Here is a 25,141-nt window from a genome sequence, read left to right as displayed (position 1 = left end):
GCCCCTCAGACTCATCAGGTTCAAGACGGAATTCATGAGCATCTCCTCCACTGAAAACCACCTTTCTTATTCTATTGCCTCTCTCAGTAAACACTTCATCCGTTTAGCCTGGAGTCGGGAAACCAGAAGTCAACTCCTACTCTGTCACCTTTCCAAAATCTAGTCTGTCACACCAAGTCCTGTGGATTTCGCTTCCTAAACCTCTTGAGTCCATATACATCTTTCCATCTCTTCTCGTACCCTTGCAGTGCGCCCTTGCCATCACACCGTAGAAGCTTCTCACCCAGTCTCCATGCGCCTTCCTTGTCTTTCTGGCCCCTGGTCTACACTGCAGGCAAGCCACTCTTCTCAGAATGCGGATGTGATCTTGTATGTACCAGGTGACTGGTCAGTCCACCAGCTCTTGAAAAACCATTTTCCCACGCACTCGAACGTATTTCAAAGAGAATCAGTCCCCCATGGGGTAGTTTTCCTTGGTAGACAGTTTGTTTCTGTGCTGAGCCAGTCTGCCTCCTTCGAACTTCTCTGTGTCAGTTCCTCTCTGGAACTTGTGGCTTCGTTGGCACCCCGGGTAGCTACATGATGACCTTTTCCATGAGAAGTGAAGGCAGGAGCCCTCTGGACGGTGAATGTATGTACCCTCATGTTCCATAGGTAAAAGAACCGTGTGTGGGGGTGGGGGGGTAAGTCCTTGAGGCTCCTCCCTGTTCTAATTGGGTGAACTGGGAATTTTGAGACAGGCAGCAGGTCCTGTGTGTCCTTGTTTGCAGGGAGCATGCATTCTGATGGACAAAACGGAAAAGGGGAAGAATGAGCAGCTGCTCAGATCTGTTTGTACTGTGCTGGCTGATTAGCTGTGACCTGCAGATGTGGGTCCCATCCTCGGCTCTGCTCTCTGCCTGCTTATGTCTGACTTGGGGCAAATCACTCGCCTCCGGCCTTCTGTTTGCTTGTTAGTATAATGAGGTGGTGCTTATCTATGTGATCTTTGCTGGCTCCTCTGAAAAGACTACAGTCCATCCTGGCTTGCAGATAAGGAAACTGAGGCCTGAGGTGTGATGACTTCCTTTAAAGCCACACAGCTAGTTGGGGCCAATCACAGGCCAGATCTCCTGACCCCCACGCATCAGTCCTTGGAAATCCTACTGTAATATGTTCCTTTCCAGAGGCCACAGGTGGGAACTGAGGGAAGTGGGACAATCAGAACATTAAGAATAGCACAGAAGATGGCACAATGTCCGCATGCCTTGGCACCTGCATTTCACCAATAGGGCCACCTCTTACCTTAGAAGAAGTTCCCACAGGGCTGGTGATCTGGATGCCTGGCCTGGAGCTTAGCTACGGTAAATGGGACCAGAGGGAAGTGATGGCTTTTTGAGGTGGACTTTGTTGACGGCGGCTGGAGATAGCAGCTGACAGAGGAGGAAGAGGGAAGAGTGACAGACGGCAGATAGCCGCAGGCCCGCAGGTCAGCCACTGTTGCCCAGGGTCACCCATCCCCAGGAGCTGTCTTTGTATCACAGGAGCTGAGTGCTTACCCTGTGGGTTCTTAGTTCGATGTCACGTCTTGATGACAAGATTCCATTCTCTTCCGCATCAGTTTGAGACAGACACTGTAATGAAATTCTAATTAGCCAAATATGGAATGTAAGCCTGGAACTCATTTTATAGAGATATTTTCTTATGTGAACTACTTTCCCTGATGATAGAGGAGTTGTGACGATGTAACATCAGATATAGTTTTTCTGATTGGCACTTGTAAGAAGGGTTCCCGGCAAAAAAGAACTGTTTTTTTGTTGTTGTTGTCCTCCCTTTGATCTTTTCCATTCCTTTTTTTTTTTTTTTTTTGTCTTGTGAGCGGTCATCTGATTTATAAAAAGATGCAACAAAAAGTAAAATGGTACAAGATAATCAGTTTCAAAACATAAAAAAATGAGTGTCTTTAGCCATAGCTCAGAACAGAGGAACTGGGTAAGGAGAATTGCTTGTATGAACTGGCAACAGGAAAATTTGGTAAAGGAGAGCTGAGGAACTCTATTAAGACATAGGAGTGAGGGGCTCCATCATCATCTGGCATTCGCTCAGTGTCGTCTATATGGTTAGAGATGTCCATGATGGGAACTCCAGCAATCTTCTGGGTCTGGGTCAGCTGATGCCACAGTGTAACACTCTGAATTACTTCCATACTGAGCAGTCATCTGCATAGTTTGTCTTGTGTGTACGTGGTAATCGTTTGAATCTTGGCTCTTTCGCAATCCTTAGAACCTCTTGATACTTTCACCCCGGTTTCTCAGTTTCAGCCATTACACAGTCAGTTGTACAACTGGTACACTTGGCACACAGCCCGTCCATCATTGACCGGTCAAGTTTGGCCTAAATAGAAAAGTTGATAAAGTCAGTACCAACCAGGATGTGGTAAGTCGGCCCAGCTGTGTGTTTATATTGGAAAAAGAAGGAGGGATGTTGGGGGACTTCTCTTTCCTTGAGTGCATGGGATCCTTCTTTTCTTTCTTTTTAGGTTTTAATCTGTCCTTCTCTCGGAGAAGGATCTCAGAGCTAAGCATTCGCTTCCTGGTCACATACTTTCTTGCTTTCTCTTGCTTCCCCATGTTCACACCATTTATGGGATATACAGGGACATTTATTCATCTCTGTTGTCCATTGTTTTCAAGAATGGTTGGAAACACACACATATGTGAGCTCACACAATCTTTCTATGTCTTTCAACCCCTATGTAGTGTGCAGATTAGTGCTTAACTATTTTGGTTTTTTGTCTCGATGAAATGGGACATGTTTCAGGGCAGAGCTCATAAATTTCATATGCCCTTTTAGTACTTCTCATCATTACAGAGTGATGGTTCTGGGGGATTCTGCTTCTCGTAGAGATAGTATATAGTGATTTTATAAGTCCATGTATCTGGGAAGGAGTGTTTTACTTCTTGGCAGCTTAGAGAACTTCAATCTTTCCAAATTCCATGTAATTTTCATAGCATTAAAGCTACTAATTTCAGATTATTGGTAAGTTTTAAATGATTAATTCCCAGGTTACGTTGAATTAGTCTTTGTTTGCCATCCCTGATTGCAGCTAGTTAGTAAAGTAGCTAAACTTTTAAACTCTACTTGGTTTTAATTTTGAGTGATGTCACTGCTTCTCTCATGGTTAATGGTTCTTAATTACCTGCAGCTTGTCTGGTTTGCTCATTTATTTTCCTGTGTTCCAACACCTCTTGTGATCTCCCAACTTCTGGCCTTTTGGGGGATTTGTACTTGAACTGGGTTCAGATAGGAAATACCCCTGAGTACAAAGAGAAGATATTTTTCTTCTAACTTCACTATCTCCTATTATTAATGTATTACATTGTTGTGGTACATGTGTTACAACTGATGAACCAGCATTGATACAGTATTAATTAAAATCCATGGTTTACATTAGGGTTCACTCCTCTTTCTAGAGTTCTGTGGGTTTTGACAAATGTATAATGATACTTACCTACTGTTGGTATCTTACAGCCTAGTTTAATTGCCTTGAAAACCCCTGTACCTCATCTATTTGTTTCTTCTCCTCTCTCTGCACCCTCCTCGCTCACCCCTCAGCCCGGGATCTTTTGACTGTCTAGAGTTTTAACTTTTCAGAGGCACCTGGCTGGCTTAGTTGCTAGGGCATCTGACTCTTGATCTCAGGGTTGTGAGTTCTAGCCACCACATTGGGCATAGAGATGACCTAAAAAATAAATAAAAATAAAAATGTTGGTTAATTTTTACCTTTTCCAGAATGCCATAGAGTTGGAATCATATAGTATTTAGCCTTTGAGACTGGTCTTTCACTTAGCAATATGCATTTAAGGTTCTTCGAAGTCTTGTGGCTTAATAATTCATCTTTTAATTGTCGAATAATCCATTGTGTGGGTGTGGCACAGTGTACCTGTTCACCTACTGAAGGAGATTGGATTGCTTCCAAGTTTTGGCACTTCAGAGAATAAAGCTGCTGTAAACATCCGTGTGCAGGTTTTTGTGTGGACACTAGTTTTAAGCTCTTTTGGGTAAATACAAAGGAGCACAATTACTGATCTTATAGTGAGAATGTGTTCAGTTCTGTGAGAAACTGCCAAGCTGTCTCACACAGTGCCTCCCAATTTGCATTCTGACCAAACAGTGAATGAGAGTTCGGTTGTCCCACATCCTTGCTAGCATTTGGTATTACTAGTGCTTTGGATTTTTTATATTCTACGTGATATGTAATAGTACCTTGTTTAAATTTGCAATTTCTTAATGACATACAAAGTTGAGCATCTTTTCAGATCCTTTTTTTTTCTTTATTAAAGATTCTATTTATTTATTAACAGCACAAGCACATGGAGAGGTAGCAGCAGGCAGCGGGAGAGGGAAAAAAGCAGGCTTCTCTCTGCCGGGGGCCCAGTGTGGGTTTCAGTCCCAGGACCTGAGCTAAAGGCAGATGCTTAACTGACTGGGTTTCCTAGCCACCGCTCTTTTCACATTTTTAAATTAGGTTTGATTTCTTGTTGCTACTAAGACATCTTTATATTATATTTCTTATTTAAAGTCCTTTACCATGGATGTGTTTTGCAAATATTTTCTCTACTCTGTGACTGGTCTTTTCATTCTCTCTCTCTCTCTTTTTTTTTTTTTTTTAAGATTTTATTTATTTATTTGTCAGAGAGAGAGCGAGCAAGAGTGAGCACAGGCAGACAGTGGAAGACAGAGTCAATGAGTGAAGCTGGCTCCCTGCGGAGCAAGGATCCCGAAGTGGGACTCGATCCCAGGACACTGGTATCAGACCTGAGCCGAAGGCAGCTGCTTAACCAACTGAGCCACCCAGGCGTCCCGTCTTTTCATTCTCTTAACAGTGTCTTTTACAGAGAAGTTTAATTTTAACAAAGTCCCTCTCATCCATTTTTTTTTTTCGTAGATCATGCTTTTGGTTTTATATCTGAAAAGTCATTGCCAAATCCAAGGATCCCTACATTTTTTCTTATGTCATCTTTAAGAGCCAGTTTTTTTTTTTTTACGTTTAGGTTTTGTGAAAGGTGTGAAAAGTTTTTTTTTTATTCTTTTCATTTGTTTGTTTTTTCTCTTATCAATGTCCCATTGTTCGGTTCCATTTGTTGAAGACTGTCCTTGCCATTGAGTTGCCTTTGCCTGTGTGTGTGGATGTTGTTCTGGGCTCTCCACTCTGTTCCAAGCACCTGTCTCTTTTGCCAGGCACCTTCTGTCTTAATCACTATAGCTTTAACAGTAAGTCTTGAGATTGGGTGGTGGCAATCCTCAATTTCCTTTTTTTCCCCGCTCTTTAATATTTTGTTGACTACTCTGGGACTCTTGGTTTTCCAGTTTTCCATCCAAATTTTAGAGTCAACATGTTGGTATCCACAGAATAACTTCCTGGCATTTTGATTGGGATTGCATTGAGTCTGTCGATCAGTTTGGGAAGAACTGTCCTCTTAACAGTATTGAGTGTTCTTACCCAAGATTATGGACTTTCTTTCCACTTCACATCTTACCTTGCTTGTTATCTTTCATCAGAATTTTATACTTTTTCTCATATAGATCTTGTGCATATTTCGTTAGATTTGCACCTAAGTATTAAATTTTTTTGGTATGCTAATGTAAATGGTCTTGTGTTTTTAACTTCAAATTCCACTTGTACATTGCTGGTATTTACGAAAGCAATTGACTTTTTAAATTTTTTAATTAAAATTCAATCTCGTTAACATATAGTGTACTTTTAGTTTCATGGTTAGAATTTCGTGATTAATTGATTGCATACAACACCCAGAGCTCATCCCAACAAGTGCCCTCCTTAATACCCCTCACCCAGTTACCCCAACTTTCCCCTCTCCAGTAACCCCCAGTTTGTTTCCTGTAGTTAAGTCTCTTGTGATTTGCCTCCCTGTCTGTTTCTATTTTTCCTTCCCTTCTCCTATATTCATCTGTTGTTTCTTAAGTTCCACATGTGATTGAAACTATATGGTATTTGTCTTCCTCTAGTTCCATCCATGTCCTTGCAAATGGCAAGATTTTGTTCTTTTTGATGGCTGAGTAATGTGTGTGTGTGTGTGTGTGTGTGTGTGTATACCACATCTTCTTTATCCGTCCATCAAGTGTGTGTGTGTATACCACATCTTCTTTATCCATTCATCTGTTGATGGACATTTGGGCTCTTTCAATAGTTTGACTATAAACATCGGGGTGCTTTTGCCCCTTCAAATCACTTTGTGTACGTTGGATAAACATCTAATAGGGCAATTGCTAAGTTGTTGGGTTGTTACATTTTTAACTTTTTGAGGAGCCTCCATACTGTTTTCCAGAGTAGCATTCCCACCAACAGTGTAGGAGGATTCCCCTTTCTCCACATCCTCGCCAACATCTGTTGTTTCCTGACTTGTTAATTTTAGCCATTTTGACTGATGTAAGGTGGTGTCTCATTGTGGGTTTGATTTGTATTTCCCTGATGCTGAATGATGTGGAGCTCTTTTTCATGTGTCTGTTGGCCATTTGGATGTCTTCTTTGGTCTGTTCATGTCTTCTGTCCATTTCTTGACTGGATTTTTTTGTTTTTTGGATGTTGAGTTTGATAAATTCTTTATAAATTTTGAATACTGGCCCTTTGTCTGATATATCATTGGAAAGCAATTGACTTCTGTATTTTAACTGTGTATTGTGCAGACTTGCTATAATCACTTGACTAGTTTCAGGAGGGTGTGGGTGTGGGGTATGAAGTCTTTGTATTTTCTGTAGAAAGTCATGTCATCTGTGAACCAAGTTTTATTATTTCCCAGGTTGTATACCTTTTGTTTCCTTTTCTTACCTTATTTCATTAGTTTGGCCTTCCAGTATAGTATTGAATAGTAGTAGTAGGAGGGACATCCTTGCCTTGATTCCCTGTCTTCTATTTTCTCAGTATTAATATCATGTTAGCTGTGGATTTTTGGAGATATTCTTTATCTAGTTGAGGAAGTCCTCCTATTCCTAGTTTCCTGAGGGTTAATAATGAAGAGGTGTGGATTTTGTTAAATGTTTTTTTTTCCTCCCTTCATTGATATGATCATGTGATTTTTTTTTCTGTTGATATGATGGATCACATTGATTTTCTAATGTTGAACATTTTCTAATGTTGCATACCTGGAATAAATCATACATGAACCTGGTGTATAATTTTTTAATATAGTGTTGGCTTTTATTTGCTAATTTTTGTTGAAGATTTTTGTGTCTGTGTTCATGAGAGATACTAGTTTGTAGTTTCTTATCTTGTAGTATTGGTTTTGGTGTCAGGGTAATAATGATCTCCTAGAATGATTTAGGAAGTATTCCTTCTAGTTTTACTTTCTGGAAGAGATTTTAGAGAATTGTGTAGTATTCCATAAATGTTTGGTTGAATTTACAGTGATTGGGATTGTTAGCAGTAGCCCTCCCTTCTTTCATCTGATATTAGTAATTTATGTCTTCTACCTTTTTTTCTTTGTTTGCCTGGCTAAGGATGTATCTGTTTTATTGATGTTTTCAAAGAAACAGACTTGGGGTTTATTGATTAAAAAAAAAATTCCTGGTTTTAATTACATTGATTTCTGCTCTAATTTTTATTTTTTCTACTTCCTTTAGGGTTCTTTTTTTTAATGATTTTATTTGACACAGAGAGAGTCAGTGAGAGAGGGAATACAGGCAGGAGGAATGGGAGTCAGAGAAGCAGCCTCCCTGAGCAGGAAGCTCTGATGCAGGGCGCTGTCCCAGGACCCTAGGACCATGTCCTGAGCCAAAGGCAGATGATTAACCAACTGAACCACCCAGGAGCCCCTCCTTACTTTAGATTTGATTTTGTTGTTGTTGCCTAAAATGGAAGCTAAGATTATTGACTTTAATCTTTTTTTTTCTAATATTTGCATTCAGTACTGTATTTTCCCTTTAAGCAGCATTCCACACATTTTGCTACATTGTATTTTGTTGAGACTGGTCTCCTGTCATTTAGAAGTGTGTCATTTAATCTCCATGTATTTTGGACTTCTTCAGCTATCTTCTGTTACTGATTTTTAATTCCATTGCGGTCTGAGAACATACTTGGTATAATTTTTATTTTTAAAAATTTGTTGTGTTTTGTGGCCCAGAATTATTCTGTCTTGATGAGTGTTCCATGTGAGCTTAAGAAGAATGTGTGTTGCACTATTACTGGGCGAAATTGTCTGTGTACATCTGTTGTACGGTAATTGATGGTGGTGTTAAGTGTGCCATGTCTGGACTGAATGTCCACATCTGTCAGATCCTTGTTGCCCTGCTGCTGGATCGGCCCATTAATGATGGAGAAGTGTTGAAGTCACCAGCTGTGATAATGGAATTGTATATTTCTCCCTGCAGTTCTGTTAGGTTGTGTCTCACCTGTGTTGATCAGGCACACATACGTTAAGGATAATTGTGTCTTCTTGGTCAGTTGATTTCTTTATCATTATGTAATGCTGCTCTTTATGCCTGATAATTTTCCTTCTCTGAAATGTGCTTTGTCTGAAATTCATGTAGCTACTCCATTGTTCCTGTGATTAGTGTTACTTTGGATTTTTTTTAATGTATCCTAGCATTTAACTTGTTGATATTTAAGTTGTTTCATTTTTCATCAAAATATAATTCACAAAGCATAATAGTTGCCATTTTAAAGTGTATTCTTCTCTGGTTTTTAGTATATTTACTGTGTATATGGTACATACGTCACTTCTGTCTAATTCCAGAATGCTTCCATCACCCGAAAAATAAACCTCTTAGTTCCAATTCTCCCCTCCCCTTATTCCCTGGCAATTATGAATCTACTTTCTGTTTTTATGGATTTGCCTTTTCTGGAACATCTCATATCTGTGGAATTGTATAACACGTGACCTTTTGTGTCTGGCTTCCTTTAACCTGAGAGTAGAATGTTTTCAGACTTCACTCGTGTTGTAGCATGTAACAGTTTATTCCTTTTTATGGTTGTGTAAGAGGCTCTTCCACATTTTACATATCCATTCATCAGTTGATGGACATTGGGTATATACTCTTTTGGCTGTTATGAGCAGCGCTGCTGTGCACATTCATGTACAGGTTGTGGCAGTTGTTGTCAGTTCTGTCGGTGTCATACCCCTAGACGTAGAACTGCTGTGTAATTGTACGTGTGTAACTTCTTGAGGAGATACCGAGCTGTTTGCTGCCTTAGCCAAACTATTTTACATTCTCACCGACAATACAGGAGGGTTCCAGCTTCTCCGCCTTCTTGCCAGCACTTTTCTTCTTCTTTTTTTCTTTTTCTTTTTCTTATTTTACCATAGTTGTCCTAGTGGGTGTGACGTGGCATCTGCATGTGCTTTTGATTCGCATTTCCCCAATGACTAAGGATGTCGAACATCCTGACATGTGCTCTTGACCGTCTGTGTATCATCTTTGGAGAAATGTCTATTCAAAAGTCTTTGGCTTGTTTTTAAATTAGGTTATTTGTCTTTTTGTTGTTGAGTTCTAAGAGTATATTTGCATATTCTGGTTATTAGGTCCTTGTCAGACAAATGATTTGCAGATACTCTCTCCCATTCTCTGGGTTGTCTTTTCACGTTCTCCGTAGTGTCCTTTGACACACGAAAGTTTTTATTTTGATCAAGTTCAGCTTATCTAATATTTCTTATTGCTTTGTGTATCATGTCTAAGAAAGCTTTTCCCGATCCAAAGTCATACAGATTTTCACCTGTTTTCTCTGAGTGTTACAGTTTTTACTCTTACATTTAAATCTTTGATCCATTTTGAGTTATATTTTGGTGTATGTGTGACGTTGATGTTCCAAGTTCATTCTTTTGCATGTAGATATTCACTTGTCCCAGTAGTAGGCACTCGAAAAGACTGTTTTTCCCCCCATTATGGTCTTAGCATCCTTGTGAAAAATTAGTTAACCGTAAATGTATGGGTTGTAAATACTTTCTTTTTGAATACTTGGGAAATCTACACTATAAAGTAAAACCATTCCTAAAGTAGTAAAACCATTCTGGGTTAAGTGAAATGGGTCTCTATTATGGCACTGTGAGTTTGGGTTTGCTTTTCACAGCAAACGCTGCCTAACCCAGTATTCACAGATGTTCCGAGTTATTTAGTCATGTGTTATGCAACTTTTGTTTATCTGAGAACAAATGCATAAATGGTAAGTTGAGTACTAATATTACCTAATAGCATTTGTTCACTGAGGCTAAGTTATATGATTTATTTATTTATTTAAGATTTTATTTGAGAGTGAGAGAGTGCGGGAGCAGGAGGAAGGGACAGAGGGAGAAGCAGGCTCCTTGCTCAGCAGAGCGCCTGATGTGGAACTCAAACCCAAGAGACTGGGTTCATGACCTGAGCCAAAGGCAGATGCTTAACCAACTGAGCCACATAGGCACCCCAGTTATACAATTTAGAATGCCATCATGAAGTTCAAGAACTTCAACAATGTGTAACTGAGGCAGGGAAAGTGATCGACCTAAAGGTATACAGTTGGTGAGTAGGATGGCCAGGATTATGAACCGAGACCCCCTCCCGTGATGTACTACATAACTATGATGTAAGGTCTGAGATGGTCTCAGGAGAGAAAGGTCCAGGCTAATTTGGTCACCAGTGTAAGAAGCAGGTGGCTTTCTGTAGATGACTGTGAAATTACGGTTTGGTATGAAGTCCTTCTCTCTGACACTAGCAGGGTCAGTCTTTGGTTGATTAACTAAAAAAGTCAGTTTAAACAAGTACTCTTAGGGAATGGTTCATACAGTTTTTAGCATTTTATTTGGAAAACATATATATACATTTATTCTCCATTGAAACAGTGCCAGGTCTTTTCTCTGGAAACTGGCCTGCAGATTAGATTTCTGAGTTATCACAGCACTTGGGTCGCTCAATAGGTTAGGCATCTACCTTCGGTTCAGGTCATGACCTCGGAGTCCTGGGATGGAGTCCCGCATTGGACTCCCTGTTCAGCAGGGAATCTCCTTCTCCCATTGCCCCTTTCCCTGCTCATACTGTCTGTCTGTGTCTCAAATAAATAAAAAGAATCTTTTTAAAAAAAGCTTTCTATGTTGTCTTTTTTTGCATTCAGTTTCAGTTTCTTTAACTGAATTGAGTGAGACTCCTGTGATCACTCCCTCCCTGCCTGGTACTTGGTCATCTCACCCATACCTAACTTAGCAAAAATTTTCTTATTGATTTCTTTGTATCAAACCTTTCCAAAGTAGCTGTGTTAGTTTTCAAAAGAACAGTGATTTGCAGTCATATTTTGTTGGTTTACATAGTGTTTAATGAAGCTGTATAATTACGAAGTAAGTGTAGGTGTCCTTAACTAGTTTGGGAATCATCACATTTGATTCTTGCTGACTAAACAGGTCATGGAGTAGCAGAGTCACAGGGGAAGTAGATAGTAATTTATTGCCTCTAAGCATATAAGCCTACCCGGGTATCACAGAAATGTAAAGGGGAAACACAGGATAGCTAATCCTGTGAGACCAATACTTGGAAATAGGTTATGAAAGATTTGGAACATCTGTTCAATGGGACACTCAGCATGCACATAAAATATTAATAGAAATGTATGTGTTTTACGTAAAGACATTCAAGTTATATTTTTAGATGGGAAATTTTTTTTAATAGAATGGGTTTTTATTTTTTATGTTTTTATTCTTTTTTAAGATTTTATTTATTTATTTGACAGAGAGGTCACAAGGAGGCAGAGAGACAGACAGAGAGAGGGGTGAAAGTAGGCTCCCAGCTAAGCAGAGAGCCTGATGTGAGGCTTGATCTCAGGACCCTGAGATATGACCTGACCTGAGCCGAAGGCAGAGGCTTAACCCACTGAGCCACCCAGGTGCCCCTAGTTGGGAAATAGTTTAGAAGAGCATGAATATTTGTGTGTGTGTGTGTGTGTGTGTGTGTGTGTGTGTGTACACATATGTGTGTGTACACACATACATAGTGAAGGTCTGGGGTTTCCATTCAAGATGGTGGCATAGGAGGATCTTGAACTCATCTCTTCTATGAAATACACACTGAATCTATAGCTCCATATGGAAAAATTTCCCGTTGAAAAAACCCTACAACTAGCTGAGTGACTCCTACACATTAGGTGAGTAAGGAAAAAAACCTATGTTGAAGTAAGAATCAGTCTTGCCATAAACCCCACCCCTGGTACAGCGACCTGGGATTGGGAGGGTACTCAAAACCCCAGGCTTCTCCCTGAGGAGCAAAGTGTTTGAGCCCCACTTCTGGCACCCCAACTTCCAAGACGTACATCTAAGAGACAAGACCCCAAAACATCCAGCATTGAAAGCCATCAGAGCTTGCACCCATGAGACCCACAAGGCTATAGCAAACTGAGAAACAGTTCTTAAAGCAGTCATGCGAGTAGACTGACCCACCCTGGAACTCAGCACAGAAGCAGCAGACTGAAATGGGTTCAGATTTCTGTAAAAGAGGCTCATTTGCTTATCTTAAAGCCCTGAGGGGCATGCATCTAATTTAACATGGATCTGGGAGCCTAGTAAGGTATTCTCCAAAGATGGAGCTGATGGGTACCATCTTTGCGCTGCCCCTATACCTTGCTTCTGCTTTCTGGTATCTCCTGGAAAGGAGCTTGAATGCTCGTATGATGCCCCGAGGTTTGCAGTTGCTACCCAGGGTATACCTCTAGATCACCTGGCTCTAGAGGCCAGCAGGACTCACACTCACGGTAGTGAGTATCACAGTATTTACAACAACCAAGACTTGGAAATAACTAAAGTGTCCACCAACGGGGTGAATGGATAAAGAAAATGTGTGTGTATACGATGGAATATTACTCAACCATAAAAAGAAGGAAGTCATGCCATTTGCAACAACATGGATGGACCTTGAGGATATTGTGCTGAGTGAAATAAGTCAGACAGAGAAAGGGAAATACTGTATGATCTCCCTCACATGTGGAATCTAAAAAACAAAACAAAATGAAGTCATAGAGAACAGATTGGTGGTTGCCAGAGGCGAGGTTATGGAGGAAATAGATGAAGGGGTCCAGTGGTATAAACTTCCAGTTAATAAGATAAGCCTTGGGGATGTAATGTACATCATAGTGACTGTAGTAAATAATACTGTGTATCATTGTATATTAATTTTATTATTTTTTATTAGAAATATGTATTATTAGCCCCAGGGTTACAGGTCTGTGAATTGTCAGGCTTACACACTTCCCAGCACTCACCGTAGTACATACCTTCCCCAATGTCCACAACCCCACCACCCTCTCCCTACACCCCTCCCCCCAGCAACCCTCAGTTTGTTTTGTGAGATTAAGAGTCTCTTATGGTTTGTCTCCCTCCCAATCCAATCTTTTTTTTTAAAGATTTTATTTATTTATTGGACAGACAGAAATCACAAGTAGGCAGAAAGGCAGGCAGAGAGAGAGGAGGAAGCAGGATCCCTGTTGAGCAGAGAGCCCGATGTGGGGCTCAATTCCAGGACCCTGTGATCATGACCTGAGCTGAAGGCAGAGGCTTTAACCCACTGAGCCACCCAGGTGCCCCCCTCTGAATCCAATCTTGTTTCATTTTTCCTTCCCTACCCCCACACCCCCCACTTTGCCTCTCAAATTCCTCATATCAGGGAGATTGTATGATAATTGTCTTTCTCTGATTATTTCACTCAGCATACCCTCTACTTCCATCCACGTCATTGCACATGGCAAGATTTCATTTCTTTTGATGGCTGCATAGTATATTATATATATATATATATTTTAAGATTTTATTTATTTATTTGACAGAGATCACAAGTAGGAAGAGAGGCAGGCAGAGAGAGAGGAGGAAACAGGCTCCCTGCTGAGAAGAGAACCTGATGTGGGGCTCGATCCCAGGACCCTGGAATCATGACCTGAGCCGAAGGCAGAGGCCTTAACTCACTGAGCTACCCAGGTGCCATATATTATTATATATTTAAAGTTGCTAAAGCTTAAGAGTTCTTAGCACAAGAAAAAAATGTGTATGTTTGGTGATGGATGTTAACTAGTCTTAGGGTGATCATTTCACAACAGATAAAAATATGGAATTTTTATGTTGTACGCCTGAAACTAACATGTGTCCATTATATGTCAGTTTCTTTAAAAAGTAATTGATATTTTATTTTTTAAAAAATTATTTATTTATTAGACAGAGATCACAAGTAGGCAGAGAGGCAGGCAGAGAGAGAGACAGGGAAGCAGGCTCCCTGCTGAGCAGAAAGCCCAATGTGGGGCTTGAATCCATAACCCTGGGATCATGACCTGAGCTAACGACAGAGGCCTTAACCCACTGAACCAGCCAGGCACCCCAAAAGTAATTTATATTTTAAAGAGAAAGACTAGGGCACCTGAGTGTCTCAGTCAGTTGAGCGTCTGCCTTCGGTTGAGATCTTGATTTCAGGGTCTTGGAATGAACCCTGGCATCAGGCTCCCAGCTCAGCAGAGAGCCGGCTTCTCCCTCTGCCCCTCCTCCCACTTGTTCTCTCCATCTCTCTCTCTCAAATAAATAAAATCTTAAAAAAAAAAAAGTAAAGAGAAAGACCAAAACAAAGTCTGGAAGGATGTGAATCGCTGTGTTTAATAGTAAAGAAAAATAAACATTAACAGTGCTTAACTGCAGAGCATTAGAGAGTGGGTGATTTTTTTTTCTCTCTCTTACATAAGTATTTCTTTGTTGGTTGAAAGTTTGACAGTGAACATTTGTTACTTTTAAAATTAAGAAGAAAAAGCTGTTTCTATTTTGAGAAGAGCCTCTTTGAAATGTATAATTAAAAGAAATAAAATGCCTGTAGAGTTAGGCAACTGGAGAGAATGGTCTTGGTGAGGGGCCCCCTTTCCCATAATCTTAGGAAGTGAGCAGACCCCCTGATGTCCCTGTGTGTGTTCCCCTGCAGTAATACGGCCTCTTATTCTTTCTCTGATCTTATTTTTCTATGTAAAATGTGGTATCAGTGCAATCATTTTTTCTTTCTGGTTTGATTTTCAGGAAGATTTCGACGTCGATCACTTTGTGTCTGACTGTAGGAAGCGTGTCCAGCTGGAGGAACTAAGAGGAGATCTGGAACTCTACTATAAACTTCTTAAAACAGCCATGGTCGAGCTCATCAACAAGGATTATGCAGATTTTGTCAACCTTTCCACAAACTTGGTAAACCTGAAATTCACAAGTCCTACACACAAACACACACACACACACACACACACACACACACATTGTCTCTCTCCTTCATATTTATTAAAAGGGCAGAGTTTTTAGAAACCTTTCTGTTGATTACCCCACCAACCCCACCAGAAACTTGAAGAAATTACCAATTTCATTAATAAAAGAACTAAACTTTTTGGAATACATTTTTTGTTTGTTTTAGTTTTATTCATTTAAGGTTGCTCTAGTTTGATTATGTTTCAAATTCATTAGTCAACAGTGAAAAGTAAAGGATAATAATACCCAAGGGGTTGTTTTATTAGTTGCTAAGTGATTACCCTGAAGTCTTCCTTGATTTAGACTAATTTGTAGGAGCAAATGTCCACCACTCTTACAATGTTTAATTTACTCCCAGGTATATCTGTTAGCCAGAGCTAGGTTGAGGGAACATTGGCCAATATTGATATTTTAAAAGTTTGGTTTTATAAAAATATAAGAATGATTTGCAGTGAGCTTATCAATTGTTTGTAAAAGCTGTTTAGAAATGTTGAATTTTGTTACTTGGCAGAAAAGTCTCCTTGTTGATGCTTCATTTTGTTTTAAATCTGTTTGTCCAGAGAAGCACAGAAAGTTGCAGCTCCGTGGGAATTTCAAGAAGCATTAAAATTAATGATGCACATTTGCTTTTGGGAAATATACCACTAAGATAAATATCCCAATAGGATTAAAAACCTAGAAAATTTTACTTCTGTTTAATTTCTATTATTCTCAAGGCTTATAATAATGTTTAAGAGAGACGTAGCCCGTCAGACTTTCACATCAGCTGGCTGAGTATCATCAATTACAGACAGAGAACTGTTCACCTTCTGTGAAAATTTTTCACATTCATTTAAAATGTCATCTAAAGGCAAATTGTTCTTAAGGAAACTTTCGTTTCTCATGACTTCCCTTATTTTTATAGTTCCATGTATTTCAACAGATTTTTTTCATATTCTATGAACAACATTAATGGCCAAATAACACTTCTGTTGTTTAGCTAGTTATGTAGCAAAATACGGTTGTGCCAAAAAAATAACAAATCTGGTACTGCTTTGATCGTTAAATAGATACATCACTATTACTCCTTATCGTGATGTGTTTGTGCCAACCTGGTTTTGCCTTTAGGTTGGCATGGACAAAGCCCTCAATGAACTTTCTGTGCCTTTGGGACAGTTACGAGAAGTTCTGGTAAGTCCCCAATTAATGAAAACAGTCTGCTGTGACGCCTGTTGTCCTCGTCGGCTTTTCTCTAAGAATTCTTTTCATCTGTTAGTTTGGTGGTACTGGTGGTTGTATTTTAACGGTTCATGATTATAATATTCACCTTCAGAAGAGTTGTAAATGATTTTGTTTTTGCATATGCTAAAAACCTAAAAAAACATGTTCGATTTGAAGAAGACATATTCTCAGAGTAGACAACCTTAAAATGTCAGGGGAGAGGAAGCATATTTCCAAATTCAACTTATTAATGCCACTTTGGTCATATGTAAGTGGTTTCTAACTTACGAATGACTTGTATTTTAACAGTTTGTAATCTTGTAAATATCCCCCCCACTCCATGTAATCTACATGTGGTTAGGTTCCTGGGCTGATCTACAAAAACTGTGTAATCCCTAATGGAACTGAAGGATAATATAAATAAAATGTAATACTTAATAAATGTTACATTTGCATGTTCTCTCAGAAAAATCTCTGTTGTGGGAATGGGACTTCCCACCTCTAAGCTATTGGGAATAGGAACTCCACCTGGGTGAACAGTGGAGGGGCAGTTGTGGCATCACTTCTAACAGAAAACTGTGCTGCCCTGTCTCCCACCCCGTCCCCCCCCCCGTCTGTGTCTGGTGCCCTGACTTACGGCCTCTGTCCGTTCTGATGCCCTGTCGTAAACTTGTCATAAATGACACCATCCTTCCTTGTGTGTCTCCTCTAGCTTGAGTGGCCTCGTGCATCCCTCCCCTAAGACAGTGCCTGCATCCTAGAGAGAATATAAGGAGAACATAATTTAAGGGAAGACACAGTACATGGTTAGAACCAAGAAAAATGCGGAGTAATGGAAATACCAGTGCTGAGAAGCCTAGGGGAGGGGCAGGCAGGAAAGAGTTCGTGAAACAGGTATAAATCTTGAGTTGTGCCTTGAAGTAGCCAATACTTTCCATGGTTTATGTCTCTTTTGAATTTTACAAAATCTTGTTAAAGGTACTTTTCCTTAGAATGGAAGGGATTTTCGTGGTCTTCTGCTGGATTCCACACCAGCCACTGTGGGGCTCTCCCAGTGCCTCCTTGGTGTGCCTCTTCCTCCCGGGGCCTCATAGTGGTGTTGTTTCCCAAGCCTAGCCTTCCTTTGGCCTCCCACTCTTCTCTCCCTGGAGGTAGATTTGCTCTACTCACACAGGCTCCCGTCCCACCTCACCCCCTGCCATCACCATATCCCCTCCCTTTTCCATGGCCTGTTTTTATGGCCACTTTGGTCCTGCTCAGGCACAGGCCTGACCTGCCTTTCTGGTCCCAACTCTGCAGCTGTTCTGTGAGATTCTCAGACCTCTGAGGGATACGACTATATCTGTCTTCATTGTATCCCTCTGGGCTGCCACAATACTGACATCCAGGAGGTGTTTCATAATTTTGATGGAGTGAATTAATTCACCTTCCTGTGGAATTTTTGTGATATGCCTACTTCATTCTAGTTGTTTCTGTTAACCTTTGTTTTGGCCCTAATTCCTAATTATCTCTTTATTCATTAGCTTCTGGACATGTTTCTCTACCTCTGTGCTCTGCCTTTTTTCTGGTCTTCTGTTCTTCATTCTTGATTCCTGGTATTTCCATACCCACATTTCATCATCATGCATCAGTGCTTTGACATTCTCTCGTTCTCCAAAATATGCAGAATCTAAAGACCTCATCTCAGTGAAGTTGGCCCTCCATTCCTATTTTTGCTTCTCTCCAGAAGGAAGCCTGCAGTGCACATGGCTGTGTGCCTGTCTGACCCTGCCCCTGAGTGTGTGTGCACTTACATCTGCTCCCCATCCCCTCCCCACCTCGGCAGCTGTGTACACATGGCTTTCAGAGTCCGATTCGAGCCCCGTCGCATTTCCAGACTCTCCTGTACTTTGCTTCATATTATCTGTTCTCCATTCTAAGCCCCCTCGTCCCCATAACTTTCACTATATATGTGTCATTCTTCTTCTGGCCATGCGACCCTGCCTTCGTGTCATTATGCCCCCAGATCATGAGTACCCTCAACAGTAACTATGTCTGGTATATCATGTTTTTTTTTTTTTTGTCAATATCTGCATAGTACTGGTGCACAGGTATTAAGTTCTGTGGAATTGAATGAGATGTAGGAACTTGATAATGTGACAAAACAATGTCTGTAATACGTTTTATTTTTTATTTTTTCAAAGAGTCTCAGGTCATCAGTCAGTGAAGGAATTCGGGCAGTAGATGAACTAATGTGTAAACAACAGGACATAAGGAAGAAAAAGGTACCCTCCAGTAGATTTCTTATGCTGCATGCCAGTTGAAGCCCTCTCCTCTTTTCTCCACGAACTTGTCAGCACTATTCAGCTTTTTTTCAAAGCTCTCACGCATGTGCATTTTATGCATTACATCACGTTATCTACCTGAAATAATAAGACAGAATTTCAGAGGTACCCACACAATCTCAAGATCACCCACTTTTTCCAGAACAAGAAACTGTGATAACTGTTGTCGGTGCAGCGCTTGACAGTTAATGACTGTATAAATTGTCAACGGCCTTGTAAAGAAAATAGGCCTATACTAGAGACTAGGGGAGAAGTGGGATTTCCAAAGCAAACTCAGGATTCTGCCGTAGGTTTGTTGTTATTTTCTGATCCTGTGTTCTTTATGTTCTGGTGTTCACTTTAATTTTTTCGATTCCCAGTAGTTAGCATGTGATGTTGGCTTAGTTTCAGGTGTGTGAGACAGGCAACGGCTCTGTACATCTGAGGGCTCACCCCGGGAGTGTGCCCCTTAGTGCTATCTCCAGTTTCAAGAGTCCCCAATGTCATTCATGATCATAACGATGTAGGGGCACAGCGGGCATTGGGATTCTGGGCTTCTGACTCTCGCCTGCTGTTCTGTACTATGTATTCTATGTGTATTATTAGCATATTTGTTAAAATCTCAGTGGGGAGAAAGCCTGTTTGAGGGACCTTCTGTTTAATTCGCCTCTGGATCTCCTCACAGCTTTTGTCCAAAGAATGCTTGTCATGCGCTTCCAGACAAAACAGTAAGCTTTATGAGAGCAGGGTGTATTTCTTGCTTTATTTTCTCGTGTCCCCCTCCTCCCCCACTCCCCGTAGGAATGAATTTTGAGCTCCCAGGGGTGTTCAGTAACTATTTATTGAATGGATGACTTTGTATTTTTTTGTTCTTTAAGGATGAGAGTTTTCATAATGTCCCTCAACCTCTTTGATAATATTTGTAGTGTAAAAGATCTTTAATGATTTGGTGCTTGGCCATATAGGTATATGCACATGTAAACTGAGAGAGTCAGTACGATCGGAAGCCAAAGTTAAAACATGAATAAAGGGCCATAAGAAAACAAATGGAGGGGCGCCTGGTGGCTCAGTTGGTTAAACGTCCGACTCTTGATTTTGGCTCAGGTCATGATCTCAGGGTCATGAGATTGAGCCCCACATTGAGCTCTATGCTCAGCAGGATGTCTACTCGAGATTCTCTCTCTCCCTCTGCCCCTCCCCTGCACGCGCACATGCAGTCTCTCTCTCTCTCAAATAAACAAATCTTTTTTAAAATATAGGAAAGAAATGCCCATAGAAAGAGTCAGAATGGGGAAAAGAAGAAATAAGAGTATAGAATATGAGAAAGAAAAGTCTAGGTTTTTTTTTTCTCTATAAACTTGCAATAGAATATGGAAGTATGCTTATTCTAGAACTAAGATTTGCATTCTTGAGAATTCTGTGTTTCATAGAAATATTCAAAATATAGCATGCCCTATATATTTGAAGTTAACTTTTGGTCTTATATTTTCCTGCATTTAGCATGGGAAATAAAGATGATTAAGAGTAAAGATGGTGACGTTTTTTCTTTGCTTAATTTTTATTTTTATAGATGTGTGTGTTGAGGCTTATACAAGTTATTTGATCAGTTGAAATGATTGAAAAAATCTTAAATTCACAAAGTTCTAAAGAAACCTCTGCACTAGAAGCAAGCAGGTAAGCATTTTTTTTTAACTAAGTAGCACATAAATTAATACTTCACATCCAGTCTAATTAGGCGTGGACGGCTTAGGTAGAATTCATTTCTGAACAAGAAGAAAATCCAGGTTTGTGGCTAGAATGTAGCTCCAGGAGAGTGGAGAGCATGAAATGGTGAAATCTATAACACGTTCCTATAAACCCTTTGGTTATAGACCACAGTTCCAACACGTCATTATGCTTGCAGTGGAAAAGTATATTTGGAACCACCTTCCCTGAGGACTAGCAAAGTCCTGTTGATCTTTAAGGCATACCTACCATTCATCTTGGTTTTTCTTCATCTCATTTTTTTTCCTAGACATGCCCAGAGTATTACCATTGATGTATTTTGCACCAGCATTATATTATTATGAAACAGTATAGGGCACATCCAGTTGAAATTTACAAACAGGAAAGAAAAAGCTTATGAAATAGGAAAAAGATGATGGCTCTCTTTGTTATACTGTGATTGTCTTGTTCCCTTCCTGGTGTGAATTTTCAATCAGCCAGGGTAGATGAGTGACTCAGAAAATGAGTAGTTAGGTCCTTTCAGCACCGTGAGACACACAGTGGTGCAGTGGGAGTAGCCCGGGCTGGTTCTGCACATACCATCTGGGCTGCCTGCGTCAAGGTCGCCTGGTGCCCTGCGTACCCTGCGTGCCTTGCGTGCCCTGCGTGCTCTGTTGTGTGAGGCTAACAGTCCCTCCCCCTGCAGGCGGAGTTAGGTTTCTAAATTTTAGGAATTAAAGTTTTAGATTTGGAAGGAACTTAACAGACCATATGCTCCACATGTCTCATGATGGAGATTAAGAACGGACACATCCCAAAGGAAGCGATTCTCTGGTCCTAGGTCTCTAGGTCTCTAGGACCTTCACATCAAGGCATTCAACTAAGTGGTCAGCCTCCACTGTGCTTGTGTCTCTAGCCCGTTGCACTCGTGCTTCTGCCCCGGTTCGTCCACACTTAGCAGACAGTCTGTACGCGGCCCTTCTGCAGCCCGTGTGTCTCCAGCGGCTCTGCTTTGCTGTGGCCCTTGGCAGCACCTGCAGCCCCTCCAGCCATGTCCACGTTCGGCCCCTGGGGAGCTGGCCCTCCAGTGTTCTTCCCGTCTTTGCTGTTGCTGCTGTGCTCCTCGGATAGAAACACCTCAGTGAGCTCTGTGTCTACAATCCTGTCCCTTTGCAGCACTGTCCTTGATAAACAGACATTGTGCGCTTTCTTACTCAGAATTACCTTGGAGGACTTTTTTCTCCAGAAGAGCAGCTCTGAGCTCTGGAGTCAGGAAAGCCAGAGCAGCGTCAGTGCACGGTAAATCCATCATGCTCTGCTAGGCCCAGAAATGCCGAGATAAGGATAAATAGGAAATGTGCATGGGATCAGTCAGTAGAGGTTGGGATTAGGCTTCTGCATTGGTCGTGCCGAGCGCCTGCCTTCCCTCCACACCAGTTCTGATGCTCTGGGACGGGGCACACTGTGGCAGGTCTCCAGACATTTTTGGGTTCCCTTACAGTGTGTTTCCTCACTACCTGACTGCCCATCCTCAGATGTGGGATGCCTCATAGAGCCCAGCAGGGGCTTTGGGGCCTTTGTTGTGGTTTTTTTTTTCTTTCTTTCACTGTTCGGCTTCCTTTTGAATGGGGTTGACGCTTTCTAATGTGGGGGGCAAGAGGGAAGTGTATCCAGTCCACTTGATGGCAGATGCACTGTGAGTGATTTCTCACCAGCTCCCGGAGCACCGAGCTTGCTCTTTCTGCCATTGGGTAAATGTAAACTTGGAGTCCGCTGCTCTGAGCGATTTCCCAGGTTGCTGCTAGGCGGTCAGTTTTAGCTGATTGAGGAGACAGCAGTAGTTCGTACTGGGGAGGTACTTGGGAGGGAGAATGAGGCAGGCAGAGAAGAGGGGGATTCGCGTATGAAGGGTAGGACAGGGCAAGAGAGAGGAGGGGGTTAGAGAATGGGAGAAGAAGGGAGAAGAAGGGCACGAATGGGAGAGCCCGAGGAACGTGGTGGAAACATGCAGTTGTACCCACACTGACCTAAAATAGCTCCATCCCCTTGCCTGGGCCCTGTGGCCTGGGCCAGGCTGTGTCGGTGGCTTCTATGACCTCCCCGCTCCTCACCCCTCGCACCTGTGGCCTGCTGCACAGACAGTTTGTCCTGAAAATTGATGGCATGCAGGTGCAGGTGCCTGAGCGCTGTAAGGCATGGGGGGCAGTGCGGGTGGCAGGTTTTAACTTTGGGAATTACATTTCTCTAATTGTCTCTACAAGCCCTCTCTGGACTAGACAGATTTTGGAGAGAATTGCCACAGAATTTAACCAGTTACAGCTTCATGCTGTTCAGAGCAAAGGCATGCCTCTTCTGGACAAAGTAAGACCAGTAAGTGTTGGTTTCGATTTTCAATTTGCTGTTTGCGAATTTCCTGGATGATTTTGGTTTGACCTAGCATTGCCCCTGATAATTGCTTCTTTACAGGATTTTGAAGCTAGCTTTGAATTTTTTTTTCAGTATCTCCTGCTTGGGACCCTTCTTCCATTATGTCACACTAGATAGATTTTGTGTAAAGACACAAGCGTAGTCTCCAAACTATGCAAGTAAAATTAATTCTGAATTTCATGTAACTTGACACATCATATGATGTAGTCAGAGTTCATTTATCCAAAGCCCTTGACTGGGTTTAAATGCATGTTTGTCAGATTTACTCCGTAACTTAAGAGGCAAATAACTTTTTGTCGTTCCGTAATTGTCTAAACTTCACTTTGATGAAGCCGACTTACTTTCAACGAAATCATACTGAGAGGACGCCTCAGTGGCTCGGTCAGTTAAGCCACTGCCTCTGGCTTAGGTCATGATCCCAGGGTCCTGGGATCGAGTCCCACCTTGGGCTCCTTGCTTGGCAGGAAGCCTGCTTCTCTTTCTGCCTATGCCTCCTTATGTGCTTGTGCTCTCTCTCGACAAATAAATAAATAAAAACCTTTAAAAAAGAAAGAAAGAAAGAAAACAATCATGGGGAGAAGAGATTCATTGTTATTCTCTAGGAAATGTTGGGATTTTAATCTTACATATATTCTGGTAGAATTAGAGGCTCGATTTATATATATAACACATATGTATATAAATTATACACATATATTTGAGCTTTTAGAAACTGTTGTGCCTGGACCTTCTTTACTGGTCTCTCTGTTTTTGCAGCGTATAGCCCACATTACGGCCATGCTGCAGCAGTCCCTGGGAGGCCTGTTGCTAGAAGGGCTTCAGACTTCCAATGTGGACATCATACAGCACTGCCTTCGGACTTAAGCTACATTTGACAAGACACGGGATGCAGAGGCGTTAGTTGGTCAAGTACTGGTGAAACCGTACATGGATGAGGTTTGTGCCCCCATGCACCTCATTCCACAAACACAGAGCATCTAATCTGGCTTCGTTTCTTGACTGGGTGCGAGAGAGCTCAGGGCTCTTCCTTGAAGATGCTCTTAGTTCCTGCTCTTCTGGATGTAAGAAAAGGTTGGTCCCGCTTGGAGCCCATCAGCATGGCAGGAATCAGGCATGCACTCTAGTCTCTTCCAGTGATGCCATAACTCAGGGATCATCTTAATTTAGTAGGGGTGAGGGACTTGCCTAGGAAGAAGGTATGGATCAGAACATTTTCAGGTCAATTTCCATTTCCATAAGTTATACGTTAATGAAGTTGCCGAAAAGCGTGACCCCACCAAGGTGCCCGTGCCCACGGGAGGAGCTGGAAGACAGCTTTGTGCACAGGGAAAGTCTGTGAGGGGAGGCATCTTCGCAGAATTGATGTGGCTTAAGTCTTGAAGACCATGGGGGAGTTTGCCAGGCTAGGAAGGTGGGAGGGAGGGAATATTCAAAGATAAAGGGCTGTGAAGGGCGAGTTAGCGGGGTAGTACCTTAAGTCCGGAACTTGGTTACCCAGTGTTCTTGACCTATAAGGATACAGTTAAATACAGGGAGTATTTATACTCTGAGCGGCCGGAGTATGGGCTGCACCATGTGAGACTGCCAGCAATCAGCAGCTTCCAACTTAGAGAGCGTTGGTTTCATCTAGTTCAGGCTGACAGAAGTCATGAAGCCAGTCTCAGCATTTGAGGGCTTTCTTCCAGTCACCTGCCAGTGCGAGTGCTCTTTCTGTCCAGGAAGTATAAAGCTACCCACCATGACTTCAGGATGAAAGGCTTCCAGTTTTAAAACGAGACAGTATCCCAGTGATAGAAGTGAAATTGAAGGATTAATTTCAGTAATCTTCTCAGCTTCATTAAGACTACTAAAAGTAAATGATCTGTCAGTTCTTTGTATGTATCCTATTATAGTTCATAGCTCTCTCTGTGGGGGTGAAAAAGATCACATTATTCTTTGTCACTAAATGAAAACATTTTAGTTATTTAATTTACGCCCTTTTCATTGAACTGAATCTAATATGCTAAATTAAGGAAGTACTTTACGTTTCCGTGTCGTTAAATGAACTGTGGCCACGTTTGTATTTTAAGTTTGTATGCTTGTCATTCACCTCCTGCAACTCAGCCTCACCAAAAAAAATAAAATACTAAAGCAAAATAAGATGTGTTTTCTTCCATCACTTTCCATCTCAGCCCTTTCCCTGTTCTGGAGACGGTAGAGGATAAGGCCAGGGTGAAGATGGTACAGAGCTGTTGTCTGCAGATACAGTATTTCGCTTTTAAGCTCAGAAGGGAAGCAGATGAGTGTGTATGATGTTTTAGCTTCAGG

The 25,141-nt window shown here is 41.4% G+C and overlaps 1 long non-coding RNA gene and 1 pseudogene across 1 annotated transcript; one reads left to right on the top strand and one right to left on the bottom strand.

Annotated features, from left to right (window-relative positions):
• Positions 1–1,942: 1,942 nt before the first annotated feature.
• On the bottom strand, positions 1,943–2,609 carry LOC123394203 (annotated as a pseudogene).
• Positions 2,610–13,862: 11,253 nt separating this feature from the next.
• LOC123394204 lies at positions 13,863–24,802 on the top strand. Its single transcript, XR_006608952.1, has 7 exons — positions 13,863–13,916; positions 14,988–15,149; positions 16,308–16,370; positions 18,584–18,664; positions 20,274–20,377; positions 22,669–22,777; positions 23,591–24,802. It is a non-coding gene; the product is annotated as an uncharacterized LOC123394204 (long non-coding RNA).
• The last annotated feature ends 339 nt before the right edge of the window (positions 24,803–25,141 follow it).

Source organism: Mustela putorius, unplaced genomic scaffold (genome assembly GCF_011764305.1).
Source record: "Mustela putorius furo isolate JIRA1106 unplaced genomic scaffold, ASM1176430v1.1 tig00001919_pilon_pilon_pilon, whole genome shotgun sequence".
Classification (NCBI taxonomy): Eukaryota; Metazoa; Chordata; class Mammalia; order Carnivora; family Mustelidae; genus Mustela; species Mustela putorius.
This window is presented reverse-complemented; position numbering and strand designations above follow the sequence as displayed.